Source organism: Mixophyes fleayi, chromosome 7 (genome assembly GCF_038048845.1).
Source record: "Mixophyes fleayi isolate aMixFle1 chromosome 7, aMixFle1.hap1, whole genome shotgun sequence".
In the NCBI taxonomy this organism is placed as follows: Eukaryota; Metazoa; Chordata; class Amphibia; order Anura; family Limnodynastidae; genus Mixophyes; species Mixophyes fleayi.
This window is the reverse complement of record NC_134408.1, coordinates 25,945,133-25,962,350: the sequence shown is the minus strand read 5'-3', so window position 1 is coordinate 25,962,350 and position 17,218 is coordinate 25,945,133. Positions and strand designations below refer to the sequence as shown.

Below are 17,218 nucleotides of genomic sequence, written 5' to 3'. Positions count from 1 at the left end.
ACACACTCACACAAAGACAGACAGAGAGGGAGACAGACAGAGACTAGGGTCAATTTTTGATTGCAGCCAATTAACCTACCAGTATGTTTTTGGAGTGTGGGAGGAAACCGGAGCACCCGGAGGAAACCCACGCAAACACAGGGAGAACATACAAACTCCACACAGATAAGGCCATGGTCGGGAATCGAACTCATGACCCCAGTGCTGTGAGGCAGATGTGCTAACCACTAGGCCACTGTGCTGCCCTAGAGATGCATTTCCGTGCTGCACATTCACACACAAAAACGTACATCCATATGTGGACTTTTGTGTATCGTTGGCTTAGGTCCCTCTACGCCTAGAGAGGCAGAACAGGGACGGGCATGTTTAAACTGAGTACAGTTAAGCGTGTTCATGTGATTGCAACATACTTAGACATAGATGCATCCAGCTGGAGGGGTTGGTGCAACGATAGGCAAATGATGATGGTGACTATATGCAGCACTAGCTAGTTGCTTCTGATTGGCTGATTGCGTATAGATCCCTCTTGCTGATAGTACTGAAATCATCAGCCGCAAGGCTATATTATGTCAAGCCACGCCTGTCCATTCCCATTATTTAGTTGACATTCCCTTTTGGACTACTGCAGAAGGAAGATTCCCATTTGAATTATAAAGGTCTACGCAACAGATGTGGAGGTGTTTGTATTTAATTATATTTTACATACAGAAGATGTGACTTTCGCATTTATTAATAACTCGAGACAATATGCTCTCTTATGTATATGACACTACACTACATTCTTATATTATGTACAAATAGGGTAATGTGACTTTATAATATACTGCTAACATTGTCATGTCACATCTAAACTGTACTGTGTGGTATAAGTATATACACTTTTACATTTTAATTCTGGGTACAGAAAGACTGGCAAATAATGTATGAACATATTGGGTGGTTATTCAGTTCAGTAAGGGGGGGTGCTGTTTTACAAAATAGGTATGGTTTGGGTAGATTTTGCAACTGGGAGTGTTGGCGGGTATGTCCTTTAATATGAAAACACTGGTGCATGTAGGTCTGATTAGTATATAAATATATGTAGCGAAAATAAGTGTGAAAACTTTAAAAATCAAAGGACAAAGCAAAAAAAATGCACAACAGCTAAAATTCAATCGATAAAACATCAGATTAGTAGAAATAAACATAAAGCGCAGTAATGCCCAACGCCTGTGACTGCACTGAGAGAAGGATATGCTGCCTAATTAGGTGTCGCTCTTGTGGCGTCTTGAAGTTGCAAAGTGACTGGTAGGTTCCTGTTATATTTTTGCTGCTTAAAATAATTAGAGTATATTTTCTTTTAACTACTCCTAGTACTCTGCGCTTCATTCTTATTGTGTGCAACATAATTATTACCTACAGCTGTGTGTCTGTGGTAGATATACACTATTATTGCACAACAACTCATACTGTAACTGTACTTAAGTGACAACCTCCTTGTTTCTCTGAATGCACACATCCCTTTTACCTTCCCAAGTTCATTACAGGATGAGCTTGCTGTGTTTCTGTAAGTGCTGCTAGGAACAGTTGAAAAGAACCTCTCTCAACAGCTCCTCACGTTTTGCCCCAAACAACAAAATCATCCAAGTGTTTTGACAACAGAACATGTTATTGTTCTACAATCCGCTGCCCGGGGCCTAGAACTTCTGAAGACTCTAGGGAGACAGTTACAGCAGCGTATGTTGACTCCCCTGCCTGCCACCAGGAAGCATTGCAATACTTAATCCCCCCCGTGCCTGTGTGGTGCAATGAAACTGTATCCAGACTCTACAGCAGTCAATGCACTGTTTAAGTGTAACACCTGGGTCCGGAAAGGCTGGCAAATAATGCAAACATACCACATATAGAATGCATAGAGCGTTATAAAAGGCTGGTGACTGGCGCTGTATGAGGATCTAATTAGCATGTGTCTAGTGTGCTCTAGTTACACAGTGATTGAGGTTAAAAAGCTACATGTCCATTCATATATCTTAAAACAGGTTTTTAGGTCAAGTTACATGTTTAAATCAGATTCCTGTTGCCCTAAAATCTCCAGAAATAGGGCAAAGAAATGATTTATACAACATGTGTATTATCCTACTTGGAAAGCGGATATATTTTCATCTGAAACTCCCACATGAAATCAACTGAACTGAATAAGAAACAAAATAAAGAACGGTAGTTACAATAAACTAGTTGTTCTTATTCTAATTGTTATCATTTTTTTATTTGTACCAGATATTTAATTTTGCATATCATTAAATCAGTGTGGTGTTCTGTGTGATGTGGGTGTCTCTGGAAGACAAAAGGTTAACTAGTAACACTTAAGTGGTGAACGCTGACAAATGTTCTTATCCTTCATACAGTGAATAGATCCCTCAGGCATGCTCACGGGAATGGAGGGAAAATGCTGCATATATTTATTGTCAGCAGTTTTGCAGTACAGGAAGCAGCAATACTTGTGTCATGGCTAAAGATGGGTACTAATTATTCAGAAATAAAAATACTTCAAGGGATGTTAACACAGTGTACATGACACCCAAATAACCACAACATTTTGGCAAAATGAACCAGAGATTGACAGTTCCATCAGATCTTCCCAGACCAGTAGCACAACTGGAATTCTGAATGTGAGCGAGGTCCTGCATTACAGATTAGTACATGTACTTTTGTTAGCTTTAGGATTTTAAATAAAGGTTACACAACAAGTTTAGTAAGTAGACATTTAATTATGACTTTAGAATATGATGACAAATAAAGAAAATACTCTCAATTACTGCTCAAGAGCAATCTGGTCATGATGAATTTAGTTAAGGGACGGTGTTACTTTGAATGATGATTTTGCCACTTTCAAGCCATGATTTAGTGCATTAAAGCTGCGAGCAGCCAATGGTTAGCTGTATTTCAAAGTATACCTGGCGGGATAGAGGAGTGTACACTACAGAGGGTAGGAGGATGCCCAAATTTTGGAGGAGAATGCATTATCAATCTCTTATTAAAGTTCTTAGATTTCATGATTTCGATCAAGCTTCCAGTGCAAATGTATTGTGGATTGCCCAAGGAGCGTCAATTATATAGGCCGAGGATGGCAGACGTTTAGTGCAGCACAGTTCAGATCGTAGCAGAGAATTACTTTATGTTTGTTCCATAGACTACTAGGACGTTTTGAAATTGCTGAGTTAGGTGGTCTGGGTTGCAGTTATCTCTTAAAGCCCAGAGAGAAACAGGTTCAGTTTGTGAATAATGACAGGCAAAAACGGTGAGTTGAAATCCAGGGTCAGGGAGTCACAGAAGCAAATCTAGAATCAAATCAGAAGCTGTAAATTCAGGGCCAGGTAGCAGAACAGTGACCGGGAGCAGGTGGATTTTCTGAACATGGCTCATTAAGGTAATGGAAGTACTGTACGGCTAAACAGAGAAGCCAGTGACTGTAGATGAACAATTAAGGCAATCTCTTGACCTGACATCCTGTACAAGGTCAAAAGTATCCTCACTAAATAGGTCACACAAACACAGGCTGCTAGCCACGGCATTGTGCGCAGGTAAGGTGGTAAATCCTGGGGCTTAGTGATGCAGAAAACTAGCCACTAAGTGCAAAGTAATCAAATATACTGTAAGGCACATAAGTCGCACATGTTAAGATTACAACACATTCTAATTACAACCCTTGGTTTGACTTGTGGATGGAGTTGGTTTTAAAACAGGTGCAATTCAAAGCAACTTTGGGCAATGGGACATAACACTGTCTGATTAAAGTGACATCACTTTTTCTGTATGGCCAATATGTAAAATGTTTCATAAATGTTAATAATGTTAATAATCAGTATACCTGAAATTGATCAGCTAGAGTCCTACTAATATAAATGTGCATATTATAAAATATAATACTTTTTAGAAGATCAGTATAGCACAGATTAATTCACACCATATTCATATTTTTATTGCAAAGCTGCACTCCATCCACAGCAATTTGAATGTACATTCCAAACAGTACACTGATGCTCCAAAAGCACTCTAACACCTGCGTCACAGACACACCCTAAAGAACATGAACATCACCACACCTAGACTAACCATGACTAAGGCAGGGTACACACTGCTGTGTTTTCAGACAATTATTGGGCCAACCAGATGAAAAACGACTAGTTGGCCCGATAATACAGTAGTGTGGACGCTGCAGAGAGGAACAATTATTGTTCCAAAGCACATGAAATCGTTGATCAAAATTTTTAACTAAAAATTTTGTTCAATGATGGAACAATGTTGTTCCAATTCTGCAGTGTGTATGCACACTGCAGAATTGGAACGACAATTTAGTTATAAGTGGGAAGCAGCATTGGACTTGGGCTCACCTTTCAGCGCTGGTTCATACCGTGGTGCCACAGAGATAGAAGTGCACCTCCAGTCCGGCTATAGGGAGACCATCTACAGCTTCAAAGAGGCAGCCCGAGCTCTGATCAGATCTGCCCGGGAGGTGGGCGAAGAGGGCAGCATATGATGCTGGTCCACTAGCTGACAGGCGGGGGTGTAAATACTGGGGTAAAAGGATTTGATATAAATTTAATAAACACTAAGAGGGATATGAATCTTCTCTTATCTATAATGACCATTCTAACTGAAGAAGCTACTTATCCCTAACCAGAAAGGGGGTATTGTTATCTATACCCACTTGGATGTCCAACTACGCAGGGTATCTCCTGAAGCAACATTGGGGCTCGCGTCCCTCTGAGTTGCAGCCAATGGTTATGACAGATGAAGAGCACAGATCTGAAGGTAAATCGTGTACAACCGGTATAGTGTGTACACATGAATCAGCATGCTGATCGGGACTTTTATTTTTCCCTGTTCTATCCCATAGTTAGAATTTTCTTGTAGTGTGCACCCATCCGTATACTACTTAAAATCAGCACTCTTAAGTCAACAACATAGTTTAATGCATATTCCATGCCTTGTAGTTGTCAGGGGACTTGTAGTTTCACAATTCCTGGAGAGTCACAGGTTGGCCAGCCTGGCATATGCAAATTGGATTACCTAGCAAGAATGTCGCCAGTAAAAAATAGTATACTTTTACACCAGCACATAGACTGTGGCATAAATATGGCCAAATCTACATGGTGCGCCATATATTGAATCTAACTCATTCAGCAAGTTTGGCTGACAATGAACAAATACCAAGCCCTCTGTAGATGACAGTGAAATGTAACAGACAATGGGGGGCCCTGTAAACCTTTTAATTGAGCAGGTCTCATGGCCAACAATAGACGAGCCTGAAATAATTGGAACACTAAGTGGACATTATTATTATCTTGGTTGCCTGCTGCTAAATTCACAGTTATAACAGCAATCTACAATACATTTAAATCAGAATGTCAGTTTTGAAAGTCAATGTTTTCTGCATATGACACGATGACATGATGTAGAGACATTTAACCCTTTATTCTGTTGATATTTTGCATTTTAGGTTGCCAGGCCAAGTCTCAAGAGTGTGGTATATATCCATTTAATCCTGGTTCCTGTTAGTGCATTCCTATTTGCAAACTGAGTGTGATTTTTTTTTTAAAATTGGACAAAATCAGCTGTCCAATAATATCTCATTTGTATCCTATTTGAACTCAATTTTGCGTTCTGTCTTATGTTATAATGCATAAATTAAGAAGTAAAAAATAAAATATATTTGGGCATAGTTTAATGCTCAAAATATGAAACAAATAAGACCAAGGCGTATATTTAATAAGCGGCGGTTCCGTTGAACCACCAATTCTCGGTGCTTTGTCTTTAATAAAATTGCCATTTTAACAAATGACAGCAAAGCACTGGGACAGTTTACCCCCAAGTGTTTATAACCAGTTTCAATCTTAAAGGACGGGACAGTATATACAGTGGGCCTGATTCATTTAGGAAAGTAAAACAAAAAAAAAGGAGTAACATTGCACCTTGGCAAAACCATGTTACATTGGAGGGGAGGTAAATTTAGATTTATAGTTGGGGTAAGACATGTCCTACCTAGATCAACTTTAAATTTCAGTGTAAAAATAAAACTATGAAGTATTTGTGTGCTACATGAAAAAACAGCCAGTATTTATCATAATAAACTAATTTGCACCCCTTGCATTGTAACACAGTTTTTTGCCTTACTTTTCTTAATGAATCAGGACATTAAGGAAATTTCACAATGTGCCGGAGATGGCTGTCTGTCTCTTCTGGGCACTCCCGTCTCAGAGCCTAGCAATGGGGCGATTCCTCTCTTTTGGAGCCGTCGCTCTGCAGCGCAATGGCAGGTTAAGCCATATCCCATTATTAGTCAGCGGAACGCTCCTTAGCTCACCTGTCGGTTGTCAGCTGCGTCTGACTGTCGAATCTCTTCTGCCCAATCAGGGCTATCCTACTTACAGAAATAAAAGTCTCCGGCACCACTAGGGTGACAGAGTAATGGTTTTCCATCTACTCCAGTGTGCAACTTGTGCTACTGTATCCTACTGTTCTACTCCACCAGCGCAGTGGTGGGGTAGCACAGTAGGTCTCGTAGAACAGTAACCTGTGCACCCTTTGGAGCAAAGCCATTACTCCCTTGCGGGGGTTCCTGGTGAATACGGGGGTGCATTAGACTCTGCATCGCCCTGATCACCACCGCTAATACCAGCCAGGGCTTTCTCCTGTATCGCAGTTGACACTGGTTTAATACACAGACCATTGTGGCATTAATTCAGAAGTAGGTGAAAGCCACAGACTACCAACCATTGATGTATTTACTGTTGTTTGTTTTTTTACTGAGAACTGCACCCCTCACTAAAGAGGTAAAAGGCCCTTTGTTGTTTTGTTTCTGGGACTTCCTGCAGACACCACGGCCGTCTGTGGGGACACACCCCTCCATCCCCCAGAATCCTCTACAGGTGCAGTATGTAGAGCACGTTGATCTATCGATAGCCATTTATTGCGGGTATCAGCAAGCAGGAGGGGGAGATCTTGGGGATTCTGGGACCTCCCTAGCGTCAGCGATGCTCACACTTGGCATTTATTGCTAGAACAAGATTACCAATGTACTGCTCTTCAAGGTGGGCAGCACCAGGGTAATAGTGGTAATTTTGGGACTGAATATGCCGGGGGTCTGGACAAGGGCAGGGGGCGATTCCATTCCACATGGGGCAGGAGCTGAACTTTATTTTCTTTATTTTTTTTTAACAAAATGACAATGCATTCCACTAGGAAAAAGAGGATGCAGTAAACCAGGAGTTTCAATGACTAAGTCAGCTAAGCGTGATAATGTTTTTTTTACAAATGTCTAAGGTGATGACTGCATGTAGGGCTGCCGAAAATGTATTAATTGGAAGTGCAAGGCAAAGCAGGCGAGCAAGTGAGGATCGAATGACAATTTACAACCTGTGATGCAAGCAGCCAGTTTAATAACAAATGTTATGGCGAGAACTCCACAGAGCAGGATACCATGATCGGGATGCGAGGCATAAACTCCCCAACTCAGTTATCAATGTATGGACCACAGGCATTGGGGAAGGTGACATGATCAGATGAATCCTCCTTCACCACCTTCTTAAAGAGTCCAGTCTAGAGAACACTACAGTCCTCAGTGCTTGTTACTAACAGTGACGTGTTCTGGGGGTTCTGTAATGTTATGGGGAGCACTTTACTGGTGTGGTGTGAGTGCAGTCATTACCTTAGAAGGCAAAGCCAATGGTAACTGCAACAAGTAGTATTGAGTTCCATCCAGTGTCGCAGCATTTCTGTCCTGATGGGAGGAGTGTCTTCCAGTATGACACAGTGCACATGTGGTCGCCCTATGGTATGATGAGCATGAAACTCAGTCGAGCATATATTCTGGAGTGACACCTAATTCAGCATTTTCCACTATCAACAAGGGATCACCTAAGTGGTATTGTTGCAGAAGAATGGTGCTGCTTCGCTCCTGCAGAATCCAGACATTGGTAGACTCAGGTCACATTGGGGCCCAAAGTCCCACTAAGTGAATTAATACTGGAGTCTTCATTTTTTGGGTCTGCTACCTGTATGTCCTTGGTTGACTACCTAGAAGCAGCATTGCAAGGGCAGGGAAAGGGTTCATGAATAGTTAGTGGTTATTTTGGGAACAACTAGACTTCCGAGGACAGATGCTGGAACAGGAGTAATCTGCTCATAGCAGCTGTATGAAGGTGGCTGTGGAGGGCTGAAGAGAACCCAAGGAGAGCAGCACAGCATAGAGGAAAACATGTCTTTAGCTGGACTTTCCCCATTATGTAGGAATCATCTTTTAGCTTTGTGTTTATATTACTATAGATACCTGAGAATACATTATGCTTTTTATAGTAATGAAAAATGACACAAAATAAATGAAACCGTATGTTAACAGTCAACAAAAGCAGACAATTTCATCGGTGCAACATGTACTTGACATGCAGTGTTATTATCACTGCATGAGATGCAGCGTGTATCACTATCATTGCAGTACTGCATGAAATGCAGCGTGTATCATTATCATTGCAGTACTTCATGAAATGCAGTGTGTATCATTATCATTGCAGTACTGCATGAAATGCAGTGTGTATCATTATCATTGCAGTACTGTATGAAATGCAGTGTGTATCATTATCACAGCAGTACTTCATGAAATGCAGTGTGTATCCTTATCACTGCAGTACTTCATGAAATGCAGTGTGTATCATTATCATTGCAGTACTGCATGAAATGCAGTGTGTATCATTAGTGCTGCATTACGGCATGGAATGCAGTGTATATCATTACTGCTACAGAACTGCATGACATGCAGTGTGTATCATCATCACTGCCATACTACATGAAATGCAGCATGTATCCTTAGTGCTGCACCGAATGCAGCGTGTGTACTAGTGCTGCAGGTAATGCAGCATGTATCCTTAGTGCAGCAGGAAATGCATCATGTATCCTTAGTGCAGCAGAAAATGCATCTTGTATCCTTAGTGCTACAGTAATGCATTAAATGCAGCTTGTACCCTTAGTGCTGCAGGAAATGCATCCTATATCATTAGTGCTACAGTAATGCAGCTTGTGCCCTTAGTGCTGCAGGAAATGCAGTGTGTATCCTTAGTGCTGAAGTGCTGCAGCAAATGCAGTGTGCATCCTTGGTACTGCAGGAAATGCAGCATGTATCCTTAGTGCTGCAGTGCTACATGAAGTGCAGCGTGCATCCTTAGTGCTGCAGTAAATGCATCATGAATCCTTAGTGTTGCAGTACTGCATGAAATGCAGCATGTATCCTTAGTGTTGCAGTACTGCATGAAATGCAGCATGTATCCTTAGTGCTGCAGTACTGCATGAAATACTTACTGGTAGAAGTTTCTGTCCACATTTACTGCATTCAGAGAAGGTCACTAAGTGAAAACAAAATGTTTAAAAATAGATAAAATGTTTTAAAAATTATAAAAAGCATGTTAAAAGAATTGCCAATTATTTACATTATAAAGTATTTCTTCTTTGAATTTCTCTCCTGAGATGGTGATAACAGAAGGAGGATCACTGCAGTATTTGTGTGCTTTGCATGGTAGAAGCTATTTAAACCTAAATAATATACCTTTGGTTGGTACTGCCCTTAAATTAGTCAGAGGTTCCGTGACGTACACCCATAAACAAATTCACATGGTTGCTCTAATTGCATGAAAAAACCTATGGGAACAATCATGGAATAATGTGGGAATTCCTCTATATAATGCCATAGCTCGTGCCTACTAGAGGTGAGGAGTCCCTGCTGTAGAAGACACTGTACTGTGTGTGCAAAATGTTCCGTTTCATACATTTAAACATGTTACTACAATGACACATATTTCACACAGCTCTACTCTATTTTTAAGCCAAAGGTTGGTACGAACGGAAATGGGGCTCATTCGGTAGGTTACGACAAGGTCCTAAAAGCTGTCAGTCATGAAGGAGTTAAATAAAAATTGTATTTTTAGTCAAATTTTCCCCAAAGCCACATTCAGGGACTACCCTTAATTTCAAATTACTATGAGATTTAATCTGTCTCCTTCCTCTTGTTTGTACAAAATGACTGTAACATAAGTGAGGAGAGAGATTGAAAGATTAATCATTTAAAAAAATAAACATTTCAAGGACATATTGCTAGCACTTTATACAAGCAGTTTGTGATTAGTCCGCACAGACAGTACCGCACACATGAGAAAACACAAACCTGATTTCAGCTGCTGCTGGGCTACCTCCCATGATGCTCCACCAGAGTGTGGATAGCTGCCAGTCTCTGACCCATGCTTATTTTAAAGTGCATCTATCATCAAGTAGAAAAAGATATGCGCTGTGAGGAGATCTCCCACCGCCGTGTACATGTATGCTGCATTTATTTCTTTTCTGTTAACTTGGTGTGCAATTTTAGTATAAACATTCATTACTTTTTAACCTTGGCCCTGGTCAGAGCAAAGGAACAGGCAGAGCCTTGTGCATTATGTGATAAGTGATTACCTCTATACAACTATAGGGCATTATCGCTCATGTGTGATATCAGACTGCAGAAGATTAACTAGTAGGATTATGGAAATATATAACATGGCAATGGTCCCCTGAGTGCCGATGGACCTACATACAAAGAATTATTTTCTAGCCTCTTTGTTATTATATTGAAAGTTAATTCCACTTACACTTTTTCCTTGGAAATACATCCCACCCCAATTGATTCATTAGGGGTATGCAACTGGCAGCCACATTCTGCCCGCCAGACCACCTCTTGTGCTCCACACCATGCGCCTTTTACTGCAACCCATTGTTTCTGGTATTACCATAACCACTAGAGTTTATTTGTATTGTGTTCCAGCAGGTCTTTTTTGTAAGTATCAAGTTAGAATGCATCGGAACGTATATCAATCCGGATTTTTTAAACATGCATCTGTGACAAAACAGGAAGTTATCTTGTTCAAGCCAAGCGTGAGCAGAAACGCGTGTAAATGTTTCTCAACCACTTCATTGTGTCAGTTAAATGCACAGAGACGTAACTAGAAATTTTAGTGCCCTGGGCGAGAAAGCGCAACAGCGACTCCTCCCTCCCCGCCCCCCTATCTTGTTAGGTGTAGGAGTTCTTTCCCAGCCATTACAAACGCTTGGCAATGCACCCTGGGAGGTCACACTGCCCTAGATTCAGCCCAATATAACAACAATACAGTACATGGTGTAACACTACTATCATCATCATCACCATTTATTTATATAGCGCCACTGATTCCGCAGCGCTGTACAGAGAACTCACTTACATCAGTCCCTGCCCCATTGGAACTTACAGTCTTAATTCCTTAACATACACACACACAGAGAGACTAAGGTCAATTTTGATTGCAGCCAATTAGCCTACCAGTATGTTTTTGGAGTGGGCGAGGAAACTGGAGCACCCGGAGGTAACCCACGCAAACACGAGGAGAACATACAAGCTCCTCACAGATAAGGTCATGGTCGGGAATTGGTCATGACCCCAGCGTTGTGAGGCAGAAGTGCTAACCACTGAGCCACCGTGCTGCCCAAACACAGCTACTGGGGTGCAAGGGGGTATATTCAGTACAGGCTGAAACATGTGCCCATTAGCGTGGGGGTGCAACGAACAGGATTAGAGCGACTGAAAGAGGTGCACAGACTATAGAGCAGTGGAGTCAATGGGCAGAGAGCCCGAGGAGGAGGTGCGCAGTGTATCTGGTGAGCACAGGTTATAGGTAATGAGAACAGGAGGGAAGAGGGCCCTGCTCACTAGAGCTTACAATCTAAAGGGAAAGGGGCAGACAAATGTTTGACACATGGGGGTGAGCCAAGGTAAGGGGATCTGAGGGCAAGAAGCAGAGATGGAGGATAAGAGAGGGTGAGGTATACTACATCATGAAATGGTTAAGTGGAGGTCTGGTAGGTTTTTCTACTTAATTAGAAGTAATGAAGGAGACAGAAGAAGGAAAGGTTGATTGTCAGTGGCCGCTCAATAAAACAAAATAAACTCCACTGATTATTTTTATAGTGCCTAGCTTGCACTATACAGTGGTGACTACAACTACTCATAGAGGGAGTTCATTCAGACCCTATAATAAATGTAAATGGCAGCATCACAGGCGGCGGGTACTGACAAAGAGCACAAGAACCTCTGTGCAGTTTTGGGACATAACTGATAACAGATACAGTCACATAAAATATAAAAGTACCGAGCACCAGCCTTCAGATCCCAGATCACAGCTCTCTTCTCCACATGTGTGTGAGATCAGGATATCCCCAAACCACTCATGTCCCTGGGGTGGTGGCGCTGCTCCCTATACTGAGAGTCCCAGTACACAGACTCCTTGTACATGATAGTCACACACATGCAGTACACACTAACTGTGTCATGAGGCCCTTAATGTTCAGCGCTCCACTCTCAGTATTCTATAGTAATTATACAAGGCATTAATCTGACAACACCTCAAACATGGCAGATGTTTGCTGAATGTTCTGATAGATGATAATTAGCGCTACCATTGATTGTCATTTTATTTTTTAACACACATAGAAACTTCTAAATGCTGCAACAAATGTTGAATTTCACACAGTGAACTCATGTCAGAATGGGGGGTGTGTAAAGGTCTGTTTACGTTCATTATTTTCTGAACAGTGACATAAAGTTTGAGAATACACATTACAGTACTGAAAAGGAGCTGATCATTTTAAATCATGTTGTCAACCAAGACAGAAGAAGTAAATGAATGTGAACATTTGAAAGATCATCACATTATTAGTTGGAGGAAATAAATTGAAACAAAACAATATGTCAGGCACTGGACCCAAAGTCCAATTGTCAATTACTGGACCTGATTTCCAGCTTGTGCTCACCGCTCCCAGCAGCGGATGTCTGGAGATCCTGCCACTGCCCCGCTCTCTATAACGGCGAGCGTGCATGTAATTATAAAGTAGCAGTCATGTGACTGATGACATTTAGCCTGTCCAATTGAAAAGTGATCTATCTATACAACGCTAAGCTACTACCTATACTGCTTAGGTCCAGTACATCTTGTGGGTATTCCTGTGATTTATGGCCCTAATCCCACTTTTGCTTATCATTTGGTACAGTTTCCTGTTTTCGGTTGGGCCAGTGCATCTGTGGGTTTAACAGATCTCCAGGTGCTGATGTCGGGGGAGAGGGGGTCCCGCTACACCCTCGCACAGACCCTGCGCCGGGGATGGGAGTACATGCTGCAGCTCCTGACCGACCCTCGGGAGTTGGTACATGGCATGTTGCACATAGTTGTATAGTGCAAATAGCATGCAGCCGTGGAGCCCCCTCGGCTTTGCGCCCTGTGCGGTCGCACCGGCCGCATCGCCTTTGTTTCGGCCCCGAAAATGCAAATATTTACTGTCTCGTTTGGTACAAGGATTTGTCTTTTTTGTGCTTAAATAGGTTTATGGTAGTGTCAGACAGGTACTTTTAATGCTCGGTCTTCTTCAGCTAGAAAAGTGCTAGCGTTCTACAGATATACTTTCAAGTGCGTTGCAATGCGACAAGTGTGCGGAAACAACTAGCGCTAGAATTAAACTTAAATTGACTAATTTGGAACAATGACTTTAAGTGTCACATATGTTTACATACTTCATGCATTACAAAAACAACATGGAAAGCTCATAACTTAAACGACAGTGGTTATCAATAAACATAGATGGTTTATTATTATCATTTGGGCTTTGTTGTTACAATTTTGGCACTTTTTTCAAAATACCGGTTGGTAAAAGCTCCTTTCTATGGAAACCTACAATGTAGATATTGTTTTAAAGTATCACAATAAAAAATGTTTGTTCAAGGTGAAAATATTACTACAGAGGATCAGAGCTTAATGAAGACAAAGGTTATCCGACGACCCATTCCAGCAATTTCCCACCAGGAGAAAACAATTCTTCTTGCAATGCTTCAACCTGCCAAGGTATTTCAGTATCTGTACCACAGATCTTCCAGAACTATAGCTGTAACTTCAGCATCCAGCCTAGCCTGAACATATAACTACAGAATGACTGCTGCCTGATAAATCTCAGGCAGTAATAGAGACACACTGTAAGATGAAAGTTAATTCACCTGAAACTGGGAAAGATCTATTTAGGAACCTTTCTGCAGAGTGAAGTTCTCCTGTATATTTCTTCCACATGCCCTGCTCACAATTCATCTCATGACACAGACAGGTAAACATTTTACTACTTTGTGATCTCTGTTCTGTGAATGTCAATATGCATGCCTCCAAAATCTACTGATTTTTTTGGGCGGGACATCCTTAATAAAAGTGAGTGGAGTTTTATAGAAAGTTGCCCATATGTGGGCGGAGTAGGGCGGGGCTTATTTTGTCCCAATTTTGTGATTCTAAATGTTTTGAGGTATGAGTATATATGTCTGTGTGTCCCATTATCTGTGTTTGGATTTTTAACATGGGAAGTGGGGGTTACAGATAGAAATGCATCACTATATCTTTCTAGTTTACTACATAGTATAAACACTTCGAAATTCTTCTAAAATTAGGGCTACAGTTTATTTAAACTTAATTAGCTAAAGCTCGGGGGGGCTAGGTGGCCCCTTGCAATTCAGTTACATTTTCCATATTACCACTTTTAATGTTCTACTGTGTCATTTTAACTTTGTTTTTCTTTTCAAGGTGTGTTTCACTAGGGTCAGAGTACCTCTCTGTTATCATTTTACATCTCCTGTTCAATCTTTTGTTACCAGCTTTGAAGTGGGTGAGGGTAAAATAACCTCTAGCCAATCAGATATTCAGAATGCTCACAGCAGCACATATAATGTCAGGGGATAAGTGTGCTGATCTTGTGGGAGGCAGTGACCTGTCCTCTGGTGTGATTGTGTAAGTGAGGGCAGGGCTGCCAGGTGACAGGGGCATGGTGTGAGGAGGGGAATAGAGGTAAGCGTGAAAACCAGAGACTGTGAGTTAAATAGTGGAAGGAGAGTGGTCCTCTGCTGGCACAGAGTAAAGAGATGGGGTTCCTCTTAATCTGACATCAAAATATTGTGCGTCCATGCGCACTCTATAGGAAACAAAGTTTACACACCCGACTTGTCTTACTTTAATATTGTTTGACATGAAAAAATAAGACTTGTGTGAGAGGAGTGAAAACACCATCAAGTATGAGCTCGTCTTCAGCATTGCCTCTTAGTAACCTACACTGTGTGGGGTTAAAGCAGTTGCTAATATCACCTCACTGTTGGCATTGAATGGGTGTGCGAAGTATAGCCGAATCTTATTGCAGATAGTTTTCCTGAGATCTGTAAGTACAATCTGCAGCTGTCTGCTATACAGTATCCTACCTTCCTATCTGTGGCTAACGCAGGAATGCAAAAAAGATGATATACTGTATACAGAAGCCAAACAATCATTTTATGATATATATTATTTCTATGAATACTTGTATAACAGTTTTTATTGTATTTGCATCTATTAGCGTTCCCTAGAACTGACGATAGAAGCGGTCACTTATGCGTCGCTGTGATCACTGTTCGTTATCGCCCATAATTTTCATATATGTCAATACAGTGCTCTCTACGTATGTGAAGCTGCGGGTGAACTTCCTGGGCGTCGAGCATCCTTCCTTGGCCTCTTCATATTAACCTGCAATCTTTTATATCTCGCAATGGCCTTTTCAGACTCCTTTGGGTACCACTAACAATGACTTGTTGTTATGTAAAAAAAAAAAAAGCCTGTATCCAGAAAAAAAGCGAGAGATTCTTCAGTGTTGGAATCTTAGTCACATGAGGCCGTTACAGTCCACCCCCCCTCCCCCAGTTAATCTAGTTTCTATAGAAACAAGATTGGGAAAAAAAGACAGACGGAGAGAGGCAGAAAAGAGTGAGAAGGAGAGGAAGAGGGATAGAGAGGTGAGCAGCAGTAGGTACAAGCGGAGTCCGTGCTCTGGGGGACATTACCGGGCAGCAAGCGATACGCAGACGGACAAGGCTACAGGTGACGCAATGACTTCAGCTACTTGACTGCTCTACGGTGATGCTGTCACCGACTCTTAACAAGACTCTACTGGAGGTGGGCAAAGAATAACAGCAGGTGAGTGTTACTGTAAGTTGCTGGAGAGAGAAGAAGAATGATGTGAATTATAGGAATGTTACAATAAGCACCTGCCAGATAGATAGATCGATAGAATTTGCAAAGAGGGATGTTAGAAGCCTACAGTGAACACAGTGCAAAGTTGTAACAAGACAGGCTGTCAGACGTGGATACAGTAGAGGTAAAGTGCGGTTGAAAAATCCAGAAGACATTGCTTCATAGATTAACCCCCAACAGGTGGTGGGCAGATCCTGCTCGGAACAGGAACACAGGACACCCTGGTCAGGAGACTCCTAGCCCCCTTCTCCATCTGTTGTTCTCATTTGCTACAAACTCCCGCCTGTCATTTTCACTTTTTTTTTTTTCTTCATTATTTGATTCTGGTCCAGAAGACGTCCACAGGATGGAGTTACAGCCCAGGCTTATGTTATACTGCAATAACTCTTCTCTGCTCAGAGAAGGTAACTTTTATTACCTTTCTTGGCCCTCCCGCATCTCTCTCTATTAATAATAAGTTCTGGCTTTTACATGGCGCTTTCTGTACTTAAACTTGAGTAAGGTTCACATAACCACCAAACGGTGTCATTACATCGTGGTATATTTTGATAGGAATATTAATACCACCCAATTGTAGTTACTGAGCTGAGAGAAGCAGGTACACAAGTGTATAAGGCTCACTCTGATTCTCTGCTTTACTTGTTAATATTATTTTTCTATTCGAACTAACATCTCAACCAGAGATGTGATTAACAGGCTAAAAATGTTTGACTGTGTAGATGCAACTATCGGTATAATTTGTGTTACTGTGTCACTGTGCAAATGTCGAAAAAACTCCCTCTAACCACTGTGGTAGATATAAAAGTTATATTTATATTTCTGGATAATGCCTGTCCGTATACGTAACTAAAGGCAGCTGTTCAGACAGTTTTGTTAATAAAGTTTTGCATTTGCAGTTTCGTTTGTCGTGTTGCTAGAGTTGATATTGCAGCATTCATTGTGCAGCAGGACTGTCACTTAGCTCTTGTCTTTGGCAGTAGAAGAAATGGTGTAAATGACTGTATTCAATAAGCTCATTGACCATTTTATTGTAGTTGCATAAAATAAAAAAAACCATCAGACAATGCACAGAGAATCATTTTCCATAGTATGCATAATCCTACATTCAT

At 41.3% G+C, this 17,218-nt stretch overlaps 1 protein-coding gene across 7 annotated transcripts in view; it reads left to right on the top strand.

Moving 5' to 3' along the window:
* LOC142097549 (ankyrin repeat and fibronectin type-III domain-containing protein 1-like) overlaps positions 1-17,218 on the top strand; it is a 274,419-nt gene that overhangs the window by 192,678 nt on the left and 64,523 nt on the right. The window contains exon 1 of one of the 7 annotated variants that reach the window (XM_075179474.1): positions 15,824-16,052. The exons of the other annotated variants lie outside the window; for them this stretch is intronic. The gene's annotated coding sequence lies outside the window, so the exon portion shown is untranslated. Of the gene's footprint in view, positions 1-15,823; positions 16,053-17,218 lie in introns of those variants that run through there. 7 annotated transcript variants of the gene reach the window in all.